At 36.1% G+C, this 23,784-nt stretch overlaps 1 long non-coding RNA gene across 1 annotated transcript; it reads right to left on the bottom strand.

Moving 5' to 3' along the window:
• Window positions 1-2,664: 2,664 nt before the first annotated feature.
• Window positions 2,665-6,230, bottom strand: LOC143653222 (uncharacterized). The gene is made up of 3 exons (XR_013161170.1): window positions 6,077-6,230; window positions 4,393-4,501; window positions 2,665-3,353 (listed from the first exon to the last, which is right to left on the bottom strand). It is a non-coding gene; the product is annotated as an uncharacterized LOC143653222 (long non-coding RNA).
• Between the last annotated feature and the right edge of the window lie 17,554 nt (window positions 6,231-23,784).

Genomic DNA, 23,784 nt, shown 5'->3' with positions numbered 1-23,784 from the left:
ATAGCATAGATTATTCACTTCGTGTTTGGTTTCTTTGCTCGGTAATGTGCAGTTGGAGATTTGTCATTCTCCTTACTGTATAGTATTCTATCGGGAGACTATACCACGAATTATTGTGTTCAGCTCTTGATTGTAGTCTGCAGAGGCTTTTGGAGAGGGGGCTGTTATGAATATACTGTTATAAACATTACTCCGTGTGTTTTTGGGGAACATACGGATTCTTTTCTATTGGGATTTACCCAGAAATAAGCTTCTAGGTCATAAGGTCATATTCAGTTTTCAGAAATACTGCAAAACTGTTATCTATTGCCAGAGTAACTTTTTGTGATAACTGTAAAAACTCAGTAGCATACAAAAATAAGAATTTATTGCTCAAGTGTATATAGTGAGCTGGGGTTTGGCTCGATGGTTCTACTGTTCTTGGTTGAGCTTGGTCTCATGCATAAGACTGATTGGCTATTGGCTGATCTAGACAGGCCTCAGCTGGGACAAGGGAAAACCAAATCTCCCCAGGTGCCTTTCATTTTCTCGCAGCCCAGTGCAGGGATGTTCTCAATAAAAAGACAGAGATGCAAAGGCATAAGTGGGAATGCACAGTGCTTTTTACAAGGTTTTGCTTGTGTAACATTTGCTAACAATGTCCAAAGCAAGTCAGATAGACGAACATAGAATCGAAAGATGGAGATTAGACTTTGCTTCATGATGGCAGAGAACACTGACACAGGGCAGGATAGAGAATTGATGCCAGCAATGCATTGAACTGACACAGTTCTCCAAAGAGGGTATATCAACTTACCCTTCCTCTCACATTGTTGGAGAGTTCTATGCATTCTGCATCCTTATAAGTCTTGGCACTTTTTGCTACTAAAATTATTCATGCTTTTATTCAATTGCTGTTTCGGTGGATGTTTAGAGGTTTTATGTTGTGGTTTTGTTCTCATTTTCTGGATGATTAATGAAACAGCACATTTTCTTAGCTTTATTGGCCATTTTGATATCTTCTTTTATGAAGTGTCTGTATAAGCACTGTTTTAACTTATTTAGTTTTGTTGTCCGTTTTCCCATTGGGTTGTTGCTCTGTCTTATTTATAGTTCTTTGCAAATTCTTTGATATATGTATATCAGTATATGTAATATATACACATTAGTTTCTTACGCTGCCCAAGCAAATACCATGAATTGGGTTAAACAATGGGAACTTGTTTGCCCATGGTTTGAGGCTGGGAAAAGTTCAAACCAAGGTGTTCTGGGACTGGTTGCTGGCAGTCCTTGGTCTTTAGCTTGCCACATGGCAAGGCACGTGGCAGCATCTCCTGGTCTCTTCCTTCTTTTCTGGGTCCCATTGATGTTCAGCATCTTGCTTCCTGTGACTTTCTCTCTGTCTGAACTTCATGCCACTTTTAAAGAACTCCAGTATTAGAATTAAGACCCATCCTGATTCAGTTGGGCCACTCCTTAGTCAAAAGATCTTATTTATATTGAGTAATGCCCACAGGAATGGATTAAATTTAGTAGCTTATTTTCCTGGGGTACAAACAGATTTAAACCACCTAATATATATAAAATATTGTAGAAAATATATATAATGTATATAATACAGATGGGAAAGAAAATATATATAATGTATTGTAATGTGTATAATATAAATGGGGAAGGATGAAGGGGGAGCGTATGTTTGGTGAATAGGAGTGTTTGTAAATGAAATTAATTAAATATATAATATACTACAATATAATATAATATGATAAAATAATATATGTATAATATTCTTCTTCTGTCTCCTTTCTCTCTCTCTCTCTCTCTAAACTGACTTTTCTAATGGAATCTTTGATGAATGGAAGTATTGAATGAAGTCCTTCTTTAGTGTATCAAGCATCAGCTTTTAGTTTGCTTAGTCCTGTGCTAGGAGAGGTAGATGGCTCTGAACAGAGCAGATCATCCTTTATAAAAGGCTTCTGGTAGGTTAAAGGTCAAGTTTAACATGCCTGAGAGTCAGCAGTGTAACCAAATATAATTTTGAGCTACTGGGTAGGAGAAGGGCTATTAAAAATCCTAATTTGGAATTCTGGCTTTGCTGTTTGATTTTGTATAATTGATACATATTCTTTGAATTTCGAATTCTTTGAAAAAGGCCTTTATTCATTCCTCATACCTAGGACCATTTGAAGCAAAGGGAATAAATTGCCTGTAAAAGTTCTGTCCCATCTTGGGAGAAAAGCCTACCATTAAAAAAAAATACCATTAAAAAAAGAGTGAATTATCTACATTATCTTTAATAGTTCAGAAAGAAATAGAAATACACATAAAGCTACCTGTAGCTAGGCTGCGTGTTTTCACATACTATTACAATTTCATAAGAACTGACATTTAATCTGCTAAAGTGCTCTGAGTTTTTGATGAATATCTATGCATCTTTTTTTCATGTTACAGAGAAGGAAGGGAAAAAACCCTAGGGGAATATTATTAGAATTTTACACAGTTTTACACAGGAAAGGCAAGTCTGCATTAAGGAGAATGGAGCCTGTGAAGAATTGTTGGAAGTTATTTTGCAAAGTCACTATGCACAGAAGACAGAATTTGCGAAATAGAACCCCTAGAAAGAGGTAAATTGTAAACATGCACAGTTAGCTCATTCTCAGAATTTGAGCTTTATTACAGAGCCAGTTTTAAATTTTATTTTGAATGAAATTTCCATTCCATTGAGATTGCAACAGGTTGATCTCTAGGGTGATATATCTTCCTGAAATAATATATAATTTATACATATACATTCCTGAACAATTTACAGGAAATTACCCATGGGTCTATAGTATTAATTTAAAACTGTTCCAATTGTTTTGGTTTCATTGTTGGTAGTGGTTAAGTTTTTAAGCCATCTAAGGGCTGGGGTAAAAATATATTTGAAAAGGTAGCTAATGGATTAAAAATGGTTGAAATAGGGATTTCAGAGAAATTTCCCTCTTGACATCTATAGTAGGGTCAATTGCGGCCCCCCCAAAGATGTTCATGTTCTAATCCCCAGAATCTGTGAATTTATTATCTTATGTGATGAAAAGGACTTTGATGATGGGGTTAAATTAAGTTCTTGAAATTGGGAAATTATCATAGACTACCCGGGTGGGCTCAGTGTAGTCAGAAAAATCATTGTAAGAGGGAGACAGGCAGTGCGAGAGGAAAAGCAATGTAAGGGTGCAAACAGAGGTGGGAATAATGCAACCATGAACTGAGGTTGCCAGCAGTCTCTAGAAACTTCAAGAGACAAGGAGAATCCCCTGGAGCCTCAGGAAGGAATCAGCTCTTCTGACACCTGGTTTTTAGTCTTAAAATTCCTTTCAAACTTCCGAATTCCAGAACTATAAGAGAATAAAATCATGGTACTTTGTTGTAGCAGCAATAAGAAACTAATAAATATGTAGCATGTTTGATGAATGCAATGAAGAACTAGAGTCAGCCCTCTTCTATGGTTATCAAAATCTGTAATTCCCCAACATAATCCTCTATGAGAGATGCCAGCATAATCTGAGTGATGTTTTGAGCCACAGTTTTACCTAACCATAGCACAGTGAGAAAGAAAAGGGCTCCCAGCACTCATACTAACAACTGCCCTGTGACTGGTCATCTGGATGAGTCAGGGAACTCTGAGTTCTATAAGGAACTTACATTATGCCTCAAATAATAAGTGGAGCTCAATTCTGAATAGTATATGAGTTTGATCCTGTTAGAGTGGAAGTACATGAACTTCTCTGATTCTGAAGTTAATGGTGTAATGGCTATCAGATTTAACCTCCCACCATAAGTATGATATTGGTAAAAAAAAAAAAAATGAAGCAATTGTTTTCAGGGCACTGGAAAACAAACAGTCCAGAGATGTGATCCGTGAACAAAGAGAAGCACAAGCTGAGCTCCAAATTCATCTGGCTTCTACCAGAGGGAATCTCCAAACTGTGGCATGGAGAGGTGATACCCAAGCACAGAGCAATGGTCTTGCTGAACAAGGACATAAACATTGGAGATTAGAACGAGAAACTGGCTGGTCCTGGCAGGGAAGGGGGTTGGAGAGGTAGGATTTGTATAGAGAAGGAGCCCCAGAAGGTTATGCCAAGGTCCTCTTGCATCTTTGACTGAATACGAAGCTTCACATGCACAAGACAAGATTGTATGAGACATAACAGAGAACATCTATGGAGAGGGTCAGTGAACCCCACCTTCGCTATACCTAAAACTAAGCCTTTTACAGAAAAAAGTGAAACTACCCATTATTGTCTATCTGAACATAACTCAACATTCTTTAGATGTTCAGCTTATATGAGACTGTCTCCTCCTCCACATCATGTGCATCAGAATAACATTTAGCCAGAGGGCTTGCATTAGATTAAAGGAGATAGTACTTACAGATTATTTAGCAAAGAGTGTGGCAACAGTATAGTATCCATGATAACCAGGATAGCCATCTGGGAAGTTCACCATTCAGATTTCCTTCAAGAAATATTCAGCCTTTCACCTGCAACCATAACAGTGAGCTGTGAGCCTCCCTCCTCAGCACATTCAGGATCTAGCTTAGTTTTTGAGCCAACCCAGAATAGAAAATAGGGATTTCAAATAAATACCTGGCTTACTCAGTCATATCTCTTCCCTATGGCCTTTTGGAATTCTAGCCTTTACCAGCACTGTGTGACTTCTAGAATTTCCATTAGGCTAAAATTATCTGATCAAATTCCAGTCTGAATATCCAGGTAGCTTCCAAGTATGGCTGCTTTTCTTTCCCTAGCATCTTAAGTCTGTAACTGCTTTTCCTGACACTCATTCCTTCCATTTCCTGCAATCTGCTGAGTTTACTCCTGATTATCTCATTCTCTCTTCCCTAGATCATTGATTGTGCATCAAGCTTAGTCTTTAGAAGTGTCTATCAAGGCATTTGGGGGCTTTTCTAGTTTATCTTTTCCCAACATTCCCCTATGAAAAGTTTCAAACATTAAAGAAGAAATTGAAATAATTTTGTGGCACACACTCATCTATTTACCTCCAATGTTCTGCAATTAATATTTTGCTTTATTTATCACATATCTGTCTATCCATCTCTCAATTTATCATTTTTCATGATGTTTCAAGGCAAGTTACAGATATTAGTGTTTTCACACCAAGTATTTTAGAATGTACATTATGAACTTGAGACCATTTTTTTTTTTGCAGTTCCTTATATTTTTATGAGATAAGATGAACATTATACGGACTTGTGGGAAAATGGCCAATGAGAGTAGCTGGAGATTAGCTCTGCTCCACAGAAAATTAGGGAAGCAACTGAGGCGGCAATTTGGGAGGGCCTTCTGCACTACATGTGGCAGTCCTGGTTACAGAGGACAAGGAACTGAGATCAGAAAGCGGAGCCTGCCATATAGGTGCAGAGCTGTGTGGGGACTGAAGCCGGGGACTAGGAAGTAAGCCAGGCTGCGTTCCTTGGATGTGCTACCCTCACCAGTGCAGCCCTGTGACTGGTGACTTATCCCACACCCCACACCTGAACCCTGTCACCCTTTCCCATTCTCCGTGCTCCAGGCGCCCCCACCCCATCAGCCCCCAGTGCACGTATCTGCCCCACCCCCTACCCCAAGTGCAGCCCAACCCATCTATCCTGCACTCCTCCAGAGTACTACCTCCCCCTTCCTGTTCCCTGTTCCCTACAGGCTGTTGCCTGTGCATAAAGGTTATGGGCACTAACCTCCATACCTAGGCTTCCCCCGCCCCCTCCCCATAGTGTCACACAGCCTCACCCCAGCCTCCCTGAGCTCAGTGCATCCATTTATGGCACTCCCAAGCCCAAGCATGCACACAGGCCCTCAATCACATCATTCAGCTCTGGGAACTGCAGTTTACAGCAGTCCTAGAACCACACAGGTGCATAGCCCTCAGCCTCATTTCCCAGCTCTGAGAAAGTGCTGACCTATGCAGCCATGTCACATTTGCCCCCAATCCACAAAGGCATGATGTCGACCTGCTGCCGCAGCTCTACACATGCGTGCAAAGGACCCCATGCCTTAGACCAGCACACTCCAGGATTATGTCCCCCAAACTGGCGCACCTGCACAGCTACATCCTCCTTGGCCACTGGGAGCTCACATTCACAAACATCAGCATAACATCTCCAACCTGTGCCCATACCTGCCCTGAAACAAATCACTGTACTGAGCGCTCCACCCTGTGCCCTGCTCCCTGCCGTACAACCATCCCACAAACACAAGGCCTTAGACTACTGAAAGAAATCAACTCCCAAAGTAAATCAATCAAGATATTTATATGTCACAAAGACAGCTGAAGATCACTAAGCATATAACAATGCAGACAGATATAGCTCTGCCTAATGACCAAATTAAAACACCAGAGGAGACACAGACATTGGAACAACTAATCAAATATGTTCATACAACTCTACTTAATAAAATAAGTGGGGTAGTAAATGACATGAAAGAGATCAAGAAGTCAGTAGAAGAGCACAAAGAGGAATTTGAAAGAATAAATATAAAAATAGCAGAAGTTACAGAGATTTAAGACTCTTTTGACTGAATAAAAAATGTACTAGAGCTACACAACACCAAATTTGAAGAGACAGGTGAAAGAATAAGTGATATAGAGGACAAGGATAATGAACTTTGAAGACTCAAATGGCAAGTGGCAAAAAAAAAAGAAGGAAAAAAATTGAATGGGAACTGAGGGAAATGATAAGCAAAACAAAGTTCAAAAATATAAGGATCATTGGTATTCCAGAAGGAGAAGAGATAGGTAAAGGGCTAGGAAGAGTAACTGAGCATATAATGGAGGAAAACTTCCTGACCCTCATAAAGGACATAAATATACAAGTCAAAGAAGCCCAAAGAACTCTAAACAGAATAAATCCAAATAGGCCTTTCCAAGGCACAAACTAATCAGACTGTTTAATGTTGAAGAGAAGCAGAAAATCGTGAAAGTGGCAAGAGAAAAACAATCTACTTCATACAAGGGAAATCAAATAAGACTGAGTTCAGACTGCTCAACTAGCACCATGGAAGCAAGAAGGCAGTTGTATGATATATTCAAGATCCTGAAAGAGAAAGACTTGCAGCCAAGAATTCTGTACCCAGTCAAATTGTCCTTCAAAATTGAGGTAGAGATTAAAGTTTTCACAGACAAAGAAGTCCTAAAAGAATTTCTCAACAAGAGACTGGCCCTACAGGAAATACTAAAAAAAGAGTTTGGCAGGCTGGAAGAAAAAAAACAGGAGAGGGATGTCTGGAGGGGGGCACAGAATTGAGGAGCACCACTAAGGATAATTTAAATAATACAAAGTGAAAGAAGGAAAAAATATGGATCTGAGAAATAAAATAGAAAAGATAAGATGGTGGAATCAAGAGATGCATTTTCAGTAATAATTTTGAATGTTAATGGATTAAATTTACCAATTAAAAGAAACAGACTGGCAGAATGGATTAAGAAACATAATCCAGCTATATACTGCTTATGAGAGACTCATTTTAGACACAAGGATACAAACAGATTGAAAGTGAAAGGATGGAAAAAGATTTTCCATGCAAGTTGCAACCAAAAGAAAGCAGGAGTAGCTCTACTAATATCAGACAAAATGGACTTTAAATGTAAAGACATCCTAAGAGACAAAGAAGGACACTAGATACTAATTAAAGGGTCAATTCAGCAAGAAGACTTAACAATCATAAATGTTTATGCTCCCAGTTCAAGGAGCTCCAAAGTACACGAGACAGACATTGGCAAAACTGAAGGGAGTGATAGATGTTTCAACAATAATAGTAGGAGACTTCAATACACTATACTCCTCTATAGATAGAAGAACCAGACAGAAGATCAACAAGAAAATAGAGAAGTTAGATAACTTGATAAATGAATTAGACCTAACAGACATATATAGGTCATTGCACCCCAAAGCACAATGTTGTACATTCTTCTCTAGTGTTCATGGAACAGTCTCCAGGATAGATCATATGCTGGGACACAAAACAGATCTTTATAAATACAAATATATTGAAATTATTCAAAGCACTTTCTCTGGTCACAATTGGATGAAACTGGATCTCAATAACCACCAAAGAATGAGAACATTCACAAATATATGGAGATTAAATACCACACTCTTAAACAACCAATGGGTCAAAGAAGAAATTGCTAGAGAAGTTAGTAGCTATCTGGAGACCAATGAAAATGAGAATACAACTTATCAGAACTAATGGAATGTGGCAAAGGCTGTGCTGAGAGGAAAATTTATTGCCTTAAATACCTATATTAAGAAATAAATAAGAGCAAAAATCGAGGACTTAACAGCACATGTGGAGGAACTTGAGAAAGAACAGTAAACTAACCCCAAAGCAAATGGGAGAGGAGAAATAACAAAGATTAAAGCAGAGATAAATGAATGGGAGAACAAAAGAGCAAAAGAAAGAATTGATAAAACCAAAAGTTGGTTCTTTGAGAAAATCAATAAAATTGATGGGCCACTAGCAAGATTGACAAAGAAAAAAAGAGAGGATGCAAATAAATAAAACCAGAAATGAGAAATGGTGCGTTACCACAGAGCCTGAAGAAATAAAAGGAATCATAAGAGGATACTATGAACAACTATATGCTAACAAACTGGACAACTTAGATGAAATGGGCAAATTCCTGGAAATGCACAAACAATCTACACTGACTCAGTAAGAAATAGAAGATTGCAACAAACCAATCACAAGTAAAGAGATTCAATCAATCATCAAAAATCTTCCTACAAAGAAAAGCCCAGGGCTAGATGGCTTCACAGGGGAATTTTATCAAACATTCCAGAAAGAACTAACACCAATCCTGCTCAAACTTTTCCAAAACGTTGAGGCAAAAGGAAGTCTACCTAATTCATTTTATGAAGCTAATATCGTTTTAATACCAAAACTGGGTAAAGATGCTATAAGAAAGGAAAACTACAGCCCGATCTCTCTAATGAACATAGATACAAAAATTCTCAATAAAATATCAGCAAATCGAATCCAACAGCACATTAAAAGAATTATACACCATGACCAAGTGGGGTTTTTAGCAGGAATGCAAGGATAGTTCAACACAAGAAAATCAATTAAAGTAATACAGCACGTTAACAAATCAAGAGGGAAAAAAATTGCATGATCGTCTTGGTTTATGCTGAAAAAACATTCAACGAAATTCACCATCCTTTTCTGATAAAAACACTCCCAAAGATAGGAATCAAAGGTAGCTATCTCAGTATGATGAAGGGAATATATGAAAAACCAATAGCCAGCATCATACTCAATGAAGAGAGACTGAAAGTCTTCCCCCTAAGATCAGGTACAACACAAGGATACCCACTGTCACCACTATTATTCAACATTGTGCTGGAAGTTCTAGCTAGAGCAATCAGGCAGGACAAAGAAATAAAAGGCATCCAAATTTGAAAGGAAGAAGTAAAACTCTCATTATTTGCAGATGATATGATACTCTATTTGGAAGATCCAGAGAAATCTACAGCAAAGTTACTTGAGCTAATAAATTCAGCAAGGTGGCGGGATATAAAATTAATGTGCAAAAATCAGTAACATTTCTATACACAAGCAATGAGCTAGCTGAGGAGTGAGTTAAGGAAAAAATTACATTCAAAATGGCAACTAAATGAATCAAATACTTAGGGATGAACTTAACTAGGATGTAAAGGACATGTACACAGAAAACTACAAAACATTGCTAAAAGAAATCAAAGGAGATCTAAATAGATGGAAAGACATTCCCTGCTCATGGATAGGAAGGCCAAATATAGTTAAGATGTCAATTATCCCCAAGTTGATCTACAGATTCAACACAGTACTACTGTGTTCCAACAACCTACTTTGAAGATTTGGAAAAGCTAACTACAAAATTCATCTGGAAGGGAAAAAGATCCTGAATAGCTAAAAGCATCCTAAAATAGAATAACAAAGTGGGAGGATAACACTCCCTGACTTTAAAACCTATTATTAAGTCTCAGTGGTCAAAACAGCCTGGTACTGGCACAAAAACAGAAGCATTGACCAATGGAATTGAATTGAGAGTGCAGAAATAGACCCTCAAATCTATGGTCATTATCCCCTGATACTGTGTCAAACTTTAGGGATACCCAAATCAATAGGCCATACCCTTGACCATGAGGCTTACTGTTGTGAAGCATATGTAGGGTAGCATAGAAGCTTAGACTACCTATAGGCATGCCTAAGAGTTACTTCTGGAGGACCTCTGTTGTTGCTCAAATGTGGCCTCAGTCTCTCTAAGCTCAACTCTTCAAGTGAAATCATTACCTTCCCCACTATGTGGGACATGACATCCAGGGGTGAAAATCTTCCTGGTGATGGTTAGAGGTCTTCCAGCAATGAATCCAGACCTGGCACCATGGGATCAACAATTCCATCCTGACAAAATGGGGGAAAAGAAATATAATTAATGAAATGCCAGTGGCAGAGAGAGTTCAAATAAAGTCAAGAGGCTACTGTGGAGGTTGCTCTTATGCAAGCTTCAGGTAGACCTTGCTATATCGATCATAACTTATCAAACCCCAGCCAGGACCATTCCAGCCAATCCTAAAGAACGCCTAGGACAATTTATAAGATTCCGCAAGGGTTCCAGACACTAGAGTAACTTGCCAGAAACCTACAAAGTCCAGATAAGTCTCTGGTCCAGATAAGTCCTAAAACCTAGCCCTGCTTCTTCAGGGAGTAGGGAGTTCCATCTCCCTACCCCATATTAATGACAGACCCTTCCAGTAGCAAAAATTTCGCATTGCCATAGCCCAAACAACCCCAATGAGAGGTATGGAAAGATCAGAGGTGATGGGGAATTATACGTAGAAGATAGAACTTAACAAATGAACATGAATGCTGAATCATTAAATTGATACCTCTTTTAGTCTCCAGTATTTTAGAGCAGCTAGAAGTAAAACCTAAAATTGTGAAATTGTAATCCATGCCAAAGTCTGAAATATGTTCAACAACTAATTGTGGTGCTGTGCTTGGAAATTTATAGCTTTTTTGTATATATGTTATTGTTCACAAAAAAAAAAAAAGAAAAATATTCAATTGTGGTGATAAAAAAGTATTTAGGCCTTCTAGCCTCCTATATTCTGGAGCAGCTAGAAGGAAAAATATGACAGGATCATATGGTAGCCCATGACAAACTCTGGGATCTGTCCTGTAACCACTTGTTGAAGAGTGCTTTGAAAACTTTTGCACTTTTATTTCTTTGTTTTGTATATGTGTTATAGTATACAATAAAAAAAGTTAAAAAAAAATAAAGGATGAACATTATATAATGTGCACAAAATCTGCAGTTTTCCTTGACATCAGGAAAGAGCAAAAGTTATGGTAGGAGTGTAAGGGGTAAAAAGTAAAGGTAGAATTAAATAACAAGAATATATTTACTTTTCAACAAAAATCCTAGTTCACATAAACTCACACAAATACCCACATGAAACTGTTTGAAAGAATAGTTATAAAATAATGAGTATAAGTTAGAGTAGTAGATTTTGGAATGATTTAAAATTATTTAATTTATTTAAAGTACCACTTCATATTTTTATAGTTTAACCTATAAAAGTTGTTAATAAATTAAGAATAAGAGCTACAGTTTGCTTGTGGCTCTCTTAAAGAAATCGAGGCACTTAAATCACATGCTGATTTGGAAAGACTGAATATGAATAACATAGAAACTAGGAATTTAAGAAGAGATTTGGGGTAAGAGACACAGGATGGGAAAATGCCCTGCTCACAAATGCCAGGAAGAGGTACTGGTGGCCAATTAATGCATACCAACATTTCTTTAGCCTTGTTGTATTTATTTTAGCACTGCATTTTGAATTTTGGGAGAAGAAATATGGAAAACACATACATAGCCTAAATACCTCAGTGTATAATAGAGGAATTTCTTGACTACATTTATAGTAATGAAACTTCTAATAGTATTATTACTACTAATATAACTGCTACTCTTTTATTTGCCAATGTTTATTGAATCTTAAATTTGTCAGGCTCCTTGCAAAATAGTTCTACAGGTATTATTTCTTTTAGTCTATACAATAATCCCATGGCTACCGAGTATTCTTTCCTATGGGATTTAAGTGAGGAGAAGTCTTGTTGCTTCAGAGATCCCATTAAGTGGCAGAGAGTAGCTGTGAACTTACTTTGTGTTCTTAAACCCTACAAATATTATTTTATTAATAGATTGATTAATGTGTTAAATTACCCCTAACATATACTAGCTTACAAATAGCATATGTATTTGTATAGCTCAACACATTTGGATTTTAATTGAAATCACCGACAACTCAAGCTGGCACATCTTGGAGATGAGCTGGCTGAAAGTAAATTCATAAAAACAAAACAAAGCATGAATTCCCAAACTGTGAAGTGCCTTGCCAGCCTAATGGAAGAATTGGTGTTGAAAAGTTCCTCGGTTCTAAATAGAGTGGCTTTTCCCCTGCACCCTTTTGCCTCTCAAATATATTCTCAGAAAACCCACATTTTCCTTCTTCTATGATTAGGGCACTCTTAATAACTCTTGAGATAGGCTCATGTTAAATGCCTCTACTTTTTTTTCCCTTTGTGTTGAAGAAAAACAGAGTGATCGATAGCAAACATTGTGCAAATAAAGCATGCTGGAGGGAAATTGCTTCCTTGAATTTTTTTAAATAACATTTATTACTTTTAAATGATTATGAAAGTAATTCATGTTTAGTTTAGACAATTTGGAAACTACATAAGGAAAGCGTATAAAAGAAAATAAAAAATCATTATAACCCTTTCAGATAAATATGAATGCCTTCTAGTGTAAACATTTCTTGTTCAATACATATCCATATTTACTAATGGGTAATGTTATGGCATGATATGTAATAATATATTCTTTAGCTAGCTAACAGCTTTGGGAAAAGAATGTATAGCTTATTTTGTTTACTTTAGTTTTATGTAGAATTTTTCAGTGATATATAAGAAATGTTTTTCTGTAACTTTAAATACTCATATACATAATTTTATTGGTTTCTGTGAATTACATCAAAAGAATAGTTACTATAACTTATGTATATACATATGTATCAGGGGAAAAGCAGTATTTTTGCTAATATAATGCATTAATGAATTTTTGTGTTTAAAGTAATATATATTGGTATTAGTGAAAACTAGCATCTAATATATTTGTGTATACATACATTTTGGATATTAATCTATTATAATGTTTATTTTTATTGATAGGAAGAGCTCTTTATGTATTGAAGATAACTCTTTTCTCTCATATCATTCAAATATTTTTATCTATTTTAAAAATCTTTTGATTGGTAAAAGGTGGTGTTTCTACTGTCGAAAGACAATGTTTCTGTTAGTTTATATACTTATTTTAGAGATGGGGAGTGAAGGAACCATGTTTTTTCAAGATCAATATTTTCAATGTGAAATTAAAAATTCACCTGTTCATATCCATTATTTTATTAGTGTCTTAGTGTGACAGGGCTGCTATGACAAACACACCCACTAGGTTTAACAATGAGAATTGTTAAACAATAAGAATGTATTGGCTCATGGTTTTAGTAATCAGAAGTCTCAAATCAAGGTGCCAGCAAAGCTATGATTTCTTCTGGAGTCCGTAGCATCCTGGTAATGGCTTACTACAATCCTTGGGCATTCCTTGACTTGCATCTCTGCCTCCATCACAAAGTGATATCCTTCCTTTCCTCCTGCAGCTTTCTCTTTATAAGGCCTCCAGTCATATTACTCACCCTCATTCAGTTTGGCCACATCCGAATAGGATCTTAAAAGATCCTAGTCACAAAAGGGTCCACATCTTAACTGATAACATGTCTTCAAAGGTTTCTATTTACAAATGGGTTTATATCCACATGCATATATTCAGATTAAGAACATCTCTTTTGTTGGGGTACATGATTCGATCTCTACCGTATTACAGAAAACATTTCCATAGACTTGAGCTGGCATTTGTTTGGCCTGCAAGCAAGCATACCTGTTTCGCAATTTGAAGTTCTTTCTGCCCAGCATTTAAAGAGGTTGATGTTCTTGCATGCCAAGCAGTAAATCTACAGGAAAAGGGCCCATAAAGTCTTTTCCAAGGTGCATAGAGTTATAGGCTTTGGGGAAATAGAAAATTTGAACTATATTGATTCTATGTCCTTTGAGAAACAGGCAGCTGGGGCTTGATTAATGAGGATTTCCTACCTCATTTATGTTCCAAATGTCTGAAATTGACTTCTAAAAATTCTCATACATTGTTCCAAAGTAAATTATGTAGAATGCAGTCTCTAGCTGTGATAGGTCTTTGGCTGAATGCTGTCATCTTGGCCATCCAGACAACAGCCTTTTTGGGGGGAAAAGCAAAAGGAATAAAAACAAAAGAAAGCAAAGCAAAAACAAACAAACAAAAATCTAGCATATGAAAGTGTTCTAGTTTGCTAGCTGCTGGTATGCAATATACCAGAAATGGAATGGCTTTTTAAAAGGAATTTAATAAGTTGCTAGTTTACAGTTCTAAGGCTGACAAAATGTCCCAATTAAAACAAATTTATAGAAATGTCCAATCAAAGGCATCCAGGGAAAGATACCTTGGTTCAAGAATGCCGATGAAGTTCAGAGTTTCTCTCTCAAGTGAGAGGGCACATGGCGAACACAGTTGGGGTTTCTCTCTTGGCTGGAAGGGCACATGGTGAACATGGCATCATCTGCTAGCTTTCTCTCCTGGCTTCCTGTTTCATGAAGCTCCCTGGGAGGCATTTTCCTTCTTCCTTTCCGAAGGTTGCTGGCTGGTGCGCTCTCTGTTCTCTCTGAATCTTCTCCTTTCTTCAAAATGTTTCCTCTTTTTATAGGATTCCAATAAACTAATCAAGACCCACCCAAATGGGTGGAGACATATCTCCACCTAATCCATTTTAACAACCACTCTTGATCACTCAAGATCACATCAAGATCACGTCTCCAGGGAGATGATCTAATTACAGTTTGAAACATACGGTATTGAATAGGGATCAGAAGAAACAGCTGCTTTTACAAAATGGAATTAGGATTAAAACATGGCTTTTCTAGGGTGCATACATGCTTTCAAAAAGCATGGCACAGAAAGATATGTTCTGAATCTTAGAACACAGAATCTTTAAATATCTTTGAGATTAATTTTCTTATAACCTTGACCTACTAAATGACTTCCACTTTTCATTTTTAAAACATAGTGACAGTATCAGTTTGAGTTTGCCTACAGGAGAGAAGAGTGGGAATATTGTGCCATTATTCTAAGATTAAAGTTGTACGCTCTAGTTCACAGTTTTATTCTAAATTCACACAGATCTCTAGAATTAAAGAATCTCAGAGATATAAGGGACCTTATAGATTTGTCAACAGAGTGGTTCTGACCCAAGAGTGTGCATTAGAATCACCTGGGAATATTTTTTTCCCCAAAATACACTTGTTCAGACTTATAGCATTCAACAGAGATTGGTAAACTTTCTCTGTAAAGGTCCAGATAGCAAATATTTTAAACTTTATGAGCCATAAAGTCTCTGTCACAATTACTCAGCTTTGCTGTTCTTGCCCCCCAAAACAGCCCAGTTCTAGTAAAACTTTATTTATAAAAATAGGTGATGGTCCAGATTTGGCCTTGGGCTGTCGTTTGCTGACCTCACTCTACAAGATCAATATGACAGGCCAATGATTTTGCTAACTGAGAGAAAAACAAAGTCATCGGTCTTCAGAAGAAGATTGCAGAAACCAGTCTCTCTGATATATCATCCACAATGCCTGGACTAAAAAAGTATTAGACATGAAAAAACAAAACAGGAAATATCACCTATTATTAAGAAAAAGCACTGACCAAGATGTTGAAATTAGAAGACAGCAATTTTAAAAAACTTTGATAAATAAGTTAGAAATATATTAGAAATAACAAATGTGCAAGTGAAGAGATTAGGAGTTTTTCAGGAGAGATAATGAAAATTTTAGAAGAATCAAGTTTAATTAGGCCTAAAGCACACAGTATTTGAAACCAAATATTTATTGGATAGAATTAACAACACATTATATACAATACATGAAAAATGATTAATAAACATCAGGACCAGACATTAAAAAGTATAGAAAAAAAGATATGGAGAAAAATGATATGAACAGAGTATCAATGACCTATGGGGCAGTATCGAACATTTTTACATTCATGAATTTTGAATCTAAGGTCAGGAGAATGCCAATAGGGCAAAAAGTAAGTGATAACATAGTGGTTGATCTTTTCCCCCCAAAGTTTATTAAAAACAGCAACTCTCAGATCCAGGAAGTTCAGTAGAACCCAAGCAAGTTAAATACAAACAAACAAAACCCAACTGGGTACATCACAGCCACCTGCTGAAAATTGAAGATGAAAATCTTAATAGCAAAAAGAAAACAAAACAACAGCCACATAAAACATAACATACTGGAGGATAAAATACGAGTCCCAGGATCCTGTCATAGAAACTAAAGACCAATAGACAACAGGATGGCATAATGTGCTAAAAGGAGAAACAAAAATAAAAAAACCTGTCAACTTAGAATTTTATACGTTGAGTGCTTTATATAGCTAAATCTACCTGAAAGGATCAGGAAGGATAATATTAAAGTTGATGCTAAAGTTGAAATTTAAAAAGAAAGAGAAGGTTTACCAGGTGTATGCTTGATAAAAGGGAAGTGGATATTTTCAGAAGAGAAGGCAGCTTAAGCAAAATCAAAGCAACATTAAAGAAAAGTGCGTAAGGTGCAAATTACATAGAAGTGGGGTGAGTTCTGAAATCATGTACGAATTCAGTGGCAGAGCTTGGATTCAAGTTCAATATTAGGTCTACGTATTTCCACCAGCAGTAAATGTCCAGACTCTGCCTAAATCATCGCTTTGAGTTTCTTAAATGGAATGCTGCCTGATCAATTGCCCTCCAAATGGATACTCAGTGAAAAGCACCATCTTCATTCTATATTTCCAGTCACAGGTTGTTCAAGGGAAGCTATCTAGCCATACTGGCAAATTATAACAGCTATGATCATGGCAATAACATCACTTGAGTAATCAAATGTAATTGAAAAGAAAATGCACCAATTTAGGTTGGACTTCAGCTACTGTAACATGCATTTATGTTTAATGGCCTTTATGTTTCCTTGTATACTGCAAAGGACTGAGCTCTGCAATTCAGCTTTATTGGCCAATTTTCTTCCCACCACTCCCATCCCCACATTTGAAAGGGAGGACGAATAACCAGCTTGATGTAAACTGATTATAAACAAACTATACTAGGATTCAGGTAATGAGGAATGAACAATTATAATTGTTCAGGCAGGCCAAATTGGACTAGTGTGAATAGATGAGAAATCGCCTTTAAAAAGAAATTAACAAAGCAAGTCTTTACTTTTATACATTTCCTGGAGTCTGTTTGAATTCTGCAGTCTATTGCTCACTGGGAATTTGTCCATTCCTGCTGCTCTGCACAGTCTCAAAATCTTGGTTGGGGATCACATCGGCTACAATTTTTAAATTTTTGTAAAGAAAGGGGATGATCTGCATGAAATGTGGGGAGCCACAACTTGTATTGAGCTACATTTGCTTATCAAAGACATTCCTTTTACCTATTACAGTGTAGTTATTTGAGATAGTTTGGGACTGTAGAAAGGTGCTCTAGTGAGAGTTCTCTGAAGTCACTTTTAGGTGCCTCAATTTTTGGAGACCAGGTTTCCTCCCTTCTTCAGTTATTGAGTTGAAGGTATAAACTTACTTCAAATGATCAAACCAGGTTATAGCACCTGGTTTTGTGATCATTTACACCAATAAATAAGGACTCAATGCTTCCCGGACTTCATTATTCTATACAGAAAAAAATAGAATCCTTTGGCATTTCTTTTTTGTACTCGGGACCGCTAGACTTAGTGACCCTAAAAATTAGTACTAGTGAATTAAAATTAGTTAACATTAATTAAAATTAGTATTAACAGATTTTCTATGTATGTATTTTACCAAGTGAAGAAATATAACTTGAGGCTATTAGATTACCAATTCTTCAAACTGAGATTGCCTACTGAATTTACTCATATATGCTGGCTGCTACTTGCATTGAGATGGTTTTGCCTACAACAGTGCAAGGCTAATGTGCCTCTGAGCAAAGGGTGTGTTTCCCTGATGGAACCCAGGCCTTCCTGTGGATGAAAAGGGTGGCTCACTGTAGCACTCTATATGTAAGATTTTTTTTTTTTTTTCCGGCATGGGTCTCCGGCATAGCAGGAGAGAATTCTGCTGCTGAGCCACCATTGCACCACCCTCCCATTAAGTTTTTGATATAAATGACCGGCTGAATTCATTTTATATACGTTGTCCACAGATGTGTCCTCAGATGTGTACTTTTATCAACCTTGGGCAATTTCCGCCTGCCTGTTAAATAACAAAGATGAAATAATAATTGAGGTTTAAGTATTAGGGATTTATTTCTATAGCAGATTCCTTGGGATAAAATATATCCCTATGCCTGAGCTAATTGAACATTAACCCATATGCCAAAACTAATGACTTATTAATATTTGTTTACTCTGTGCTTAGCACCAAACTGAGCATCTTACAAACATAATCTTATTTAATTCTCACAATGGTTCTATGTGATAGTTACCGTTGTTTTGTTACTCCTTTTCTATTGAGGAGGAAATTGAAGCTTATACATGTTATTCAGTAACTTGGTTGCCCGAGTAAGTCATGGAAGCAGGAGCACTGACATCAAAATCCAATACTCTAAATGAGAGATCTGTAAACTACAGGCCACATCCAGCCTGCTCCTTTTATGTGTGGCCTGTGAATTATGGATGGTTTTTAAATTTTAAGTGGTTGGATAAAAATCAAAGAAAATAAAATTTGCTGATCTATGAAAATTATATTCAATTCAAATGTCAATGTCTATAAATAAAGTTTTATAAGAGCACAACCATGCACATTGTCCATGTCTTACTTTCTACTACAATGACATAGTAGTAATTGTAACAAAGACCATCACTCTGCAGTATTGCTTGGCACACTACACCACTAACTACCTGTGTCCTAAGTAGCTATGGGCAATTATATAATGGATAACCAACCTGATCTGGGAGTTCAGGGAAAGAACAAGGTGCACTAGGAATCTGCTAGAAGAAGAATAGGCACATGATATAAAGGCAGAGAGAACACATAAAATATTCTCCAGGATAGACCACATTTAAGTCCATAAAATAAAATCTCTAAACGTAAATGGATTAGAGTTATACTAGGCATGTGTTCTGACCACAGTGAAATGAAATAAGAAACCAATAAACATAAAGAAATTTGGGCAACTCCTAGATATGTGGACATTAAATAATCAGTGGGTCAAAGAAAATACATCAGGACTTACTTTAAGATGAATGAAAACAAAAACACATCATAGCAAAACTTATGGGAAGCAGCTAAGGCAGTGGTTAGAAGAAATTTTTTAGCTGTGAAAGGCTATGTTTTCAAAGTAAGATCTCAAATCTAGAACAAATTTCCACCTTAAGAAACTAGGAAAGAAAACTAAACACAAAGCAAGGAGAATGAAAAAAATAAGACCAGAAGAGAAATAAATGAATTAGAGGTTGAAAAACTAGTAGAGAAATCACTGAAACTAAAAGTTTATTCTTTGAAAAAATTAACAAAATTGAGAAACTGTTAGGTAGACAGAAAAAGTAAAAAAGAGAGAAGACGCAAATTACTAAAATCAGAAATGCAAGTGATCATTACTACTGACCTTACCTAATTAAAAAGGATTATAAGAGATATGCTATGCTAAGCAATCATTTGCTAACAAATTAAATAACCTAGATGAAATAGACAAATTCCCAGAAATACAGACTATTGAAACTAGCTCAAGAAGGAATAGAAAAAACTGAAGCAAACTGTGATGATAGAGATATTGCATTAGTTATCAAAACATACCCTAAAGGCAAAGCAGGGTAAGAAGGCTTCACTGATGAATTTTGCCAAATATTTAAAGGGGAATTAATATTAATCCTTCACAAACTCTCCGAGAATTGTAAAAGAAGGAAATTTACCCACTACATTTTATGAGGCCATTATTCCCCTGATAACCAAAGAGTAGATAAAAACATCACAAGGAAAGATCAGTATCGTTTATAAATGCAGGTACAGAACTCTTCAAAAAATATAAACAAATGCAGCAATAGGTAAAAAGGATTATATATCATGACCAAGTAGAATTTGGCTCAGGCATGTGAGGTTGATTCAGTGTTCAAAAATCAATCAATGCATTGCAATATATTCAAAGAGTACAGGGAAAACAAAACAAAACGTAATCATCCCAATAGTTGCAAAAGAAAGTGATTGGCAAGCTCCAAACCCCCTTCCATGATTAAAAAAAAAAAAAACACCCAACAAACTAGGAATAGAAGAGGAATTTTTTTCAACTTGATAAAAGACATTTACGCTCCCCTCCTAAGATTAGAAAAAAATTTGAGATTAAAAGGTCCACTCTTGCACCTTATATTCAACATTGTACTGAAGATTCTAAACAGGGCATTTAGGCATGAAATAAAAGGGATCAGATTGGAAAGGAAGAAGTAAAATTATCTCTATTTGCAGATTACATGATCTTTTTGTTTGTTTTTTTAGCATTATATTTATAAAGAAAATGCAAAGGAATTAAAATTCACACATAAAATTAAAGCAACTCAGCAAGATTGCAAGTACAAGGCAAATAATACAAAAATCAAGCGCATTTTTATATACTAGCAGTGGGCATTCCAAAAGTAAAAATAAAATTCCATTTATAGTAGTATCCAATATAATACAACGCTTAGCAATAAATTAAACACCTTTGCAAAACTTGTCCACTGAAAACTGTAAAATATCACTGCAAAAAAATAAAGATTTAAATAATTAGAAAGACATATCATATTCATAAATTGGAAAATTAAGTATTGCTAAGATCTTCTTTACAAATCGACCTAAAGATTCAATATATTCTATATCACAATTCCAGTTGCACTGTATTTTATTTTTGCAGAATTTGACAAAGTAATCTTAAACAAATAAGGCTCTGTTTCAGTTTGCTAAAGCTGCTGGAATATAATATACCAGAAATGGATTGGCTTTTACAATGGGGATTTATTAACTTAAAATTGACAATTCTAAGCTCATGAAAGTGTCCTAATCAAGGCATTAAGAGGAATGCCTTTTTACAACTATAAAAAGATGAATAACTAAATTTTAAAATGGTCAAAGGATTTTAATAGATATTTTTTTCAAGAACTAATACAAGTGGCCAATAAGCACATGAAAAGACGTTCAACAACAATAGTCATTAGGGAAATGCACATTAAAATCATAAGATACCATTTCATACTCAAAGCCTGCCTGTAATAAAAACAAGATGAGGAAGTGCACAGGTGGTTCAGTGGTGGAATGCTTGCCTCTCATGTGGGAGACCGGGGTTCGATTCCTGGACCATGCACCCCCGCCCCCCCAAAAATAAATAAATAAAAAACCAAGATGGACAGTAGTAATTCTAGGAGAGGATAAACAGAAATTGAAATCTTCACACATTGCTGGTGGGAATGTAAAATGCCACAGACACATGGGAAAACAGGAAAACAATCTTCATAAAGATAACAATAACATTACTGTATCTTCAGCAATCCCACTCCTGTGTACATACCCAAGAAAAATTAAAACATATGTCCACACAAAGGCATGTACAAAGTCTTGTATGAATAATGTTCATAGCAGCATTATTCATAATAGCTCAAAAGTGGAAACAACCCATATGTCCATTAATTGATGATTGTATAAAAAAGGTGGTTTACCAATACCTTAGGATATTATCCAGCTATAAAAAGAATGAATTATGTAGGCGTGCTACACCATGGATAAACACATCATACTAAGTATAAGAAGCCAGACACAAAAGGTTACAATATTGTATATAAAATGTCCATTGTAGGCAAATCCATAGATGCAATAGAAAAAAAAAAACATTAGTGGTTGTTGCAGGCTGAGGGAACGATGGGGAGTGACTGCTAGTGCATCAGAGAGTTTTAATGGAATGGTGAATTATTCTGAAATTACATAGCAGGGATGTTGCATGAGTTTGTGAATATACTAAAATTCACTGAATTTTGTACTTTAATATCATGAACTTCATGGCTGTGAATTCTGTCTCAAAAAAACTTGAAAAATTTGTGTGGTATTGGGCATGACTTAATGTGGATACAGGTTAAGGGCCTTCTTTTTGTGGATTATTGATACTGTTTATATATTTCATTTCTTCTAATCATTTGAACCTCAGACCATGTTGTTTATGTCTCATGTTTTCACCACCATTATTCTTTCCCGTATGCTTCTCATTGGAAAATAATTCAGTTTTTAGGAGGTGAATAAATATTTGTTGAATATATAGAATTTATCTATGAAACTATTTGTCAGGTATTTTGCTAGGAACTGGTGATAAAACAGTGGGAACAATGTATAGTTGCTGCCCATAAAGTTTTCAACCTAGATAGGGAAAGGCAGTAAACTTAGCTAGTGAAATATAATTAAAGATCAGTACAATGGAATGAATTGGCCTAACCATGAGGAATTTATGGTTCATGGGTTTGAGACTAGGAGGAGTCCAAAATCAAGGCATCAATAAGGTGATGTTTTCCCCCAGAAGTCTTGGGGGCTGACTGCCTGTGATCCTTGTCCTTGGCTCTTCTGTGCCATGGCATTGCATAGGGCAACCTCCCATGGCTTCTCTGGGTTCCATTAACCTCCAGCTTCTTCCCCTGACTTTTTCTCCATGTGTTTGAATTTCATTCTGCTTAACAAAGGACTTTGTTAATAGGGTTGAGAGCTATCCTGATTCAGTTTGACACACTTTAACTGAAATAACCTCATCAAGAGGTTCTATTTATAAGGTTCACAGCCACAGGAATGGATTTGGATTAAGATGTTTTTCTGGGGCACATAGCTCCAAATCAAATCTTGACTAAAGAGTATTGATAATTATACATTTTCCTTTGTGTATCTCTTATCATGTGCCAGACATTTTATTCAATTCAGACATCTATTGCTAAAGGAGTGACCCCTTTTAAAATTGTACTCAGTTGATCCATGCCATCCCAACTTCCTGTGCTAGATTTTGGACTTTCAAAGATATTAAATTTGTTGTGAAAATAATAAACAAAGGCTAGGGAAAACGTTTTCAGTAGGTGACCAGATAGTTGAAAGTATGATATGAATAGTGGGGACCAGTAAGTTTGTATAGCTACAGCTGAAGAGTCAAGACACCTCTGGTCAGTTTGTTTCCTAGCTGCTACCTCTGCTTTGGACCCCAGGTAATGAATGTTGGAGCATCCCTCCCCCCACTCTAAAAGGTTATGTATGGGTTCATATATATATATACACACACATATATATATACAGGGAAAGAAAATACAATTTTCAATCCTAAGCAAGTAGCATAAGTTTTGGATAAAATAAATGGAGGAATGTTTATATACTTCATTTCTTCTAATCATTTGAACCTCAGACCATGTTGTTGTTTATGTCTCATGTTTTCACCACCATTATTCTTTCTCATATGCTTCTCATTGAAAAATAATTCAGTTTTCTTTCCCCTAACATCTATTTTCTTTTAATGACAATGATAGCTCACTATTTCATACTATATTCCTACAGAAATAGGAACTCCTAATTTAAACTATAGATTTAGGCAATATTTTAATACATGATAAAGTA

This window comes from Tamandua tetradactyla, chromosome 13, assembly GCF_023851605.1.
Source record: "Tamandua tetradactyla isolate mTamTet1 chromosome 13, mTamTet1.pri, whole genome shotgun sequence".
Taxonomy (NCBI): domain Eukaryota; kingdom Metazoa; phylum Chordata; class Mammalia; order Pilosa; family Myrmecophagidae; genus Tamandua; species Tamandua tetradactyla.
The sequence above is the reverse complement of the archived record's forward strand: the minus strand, read 5'-3'. Positions and strand labels throughout refer to the sequence as shown.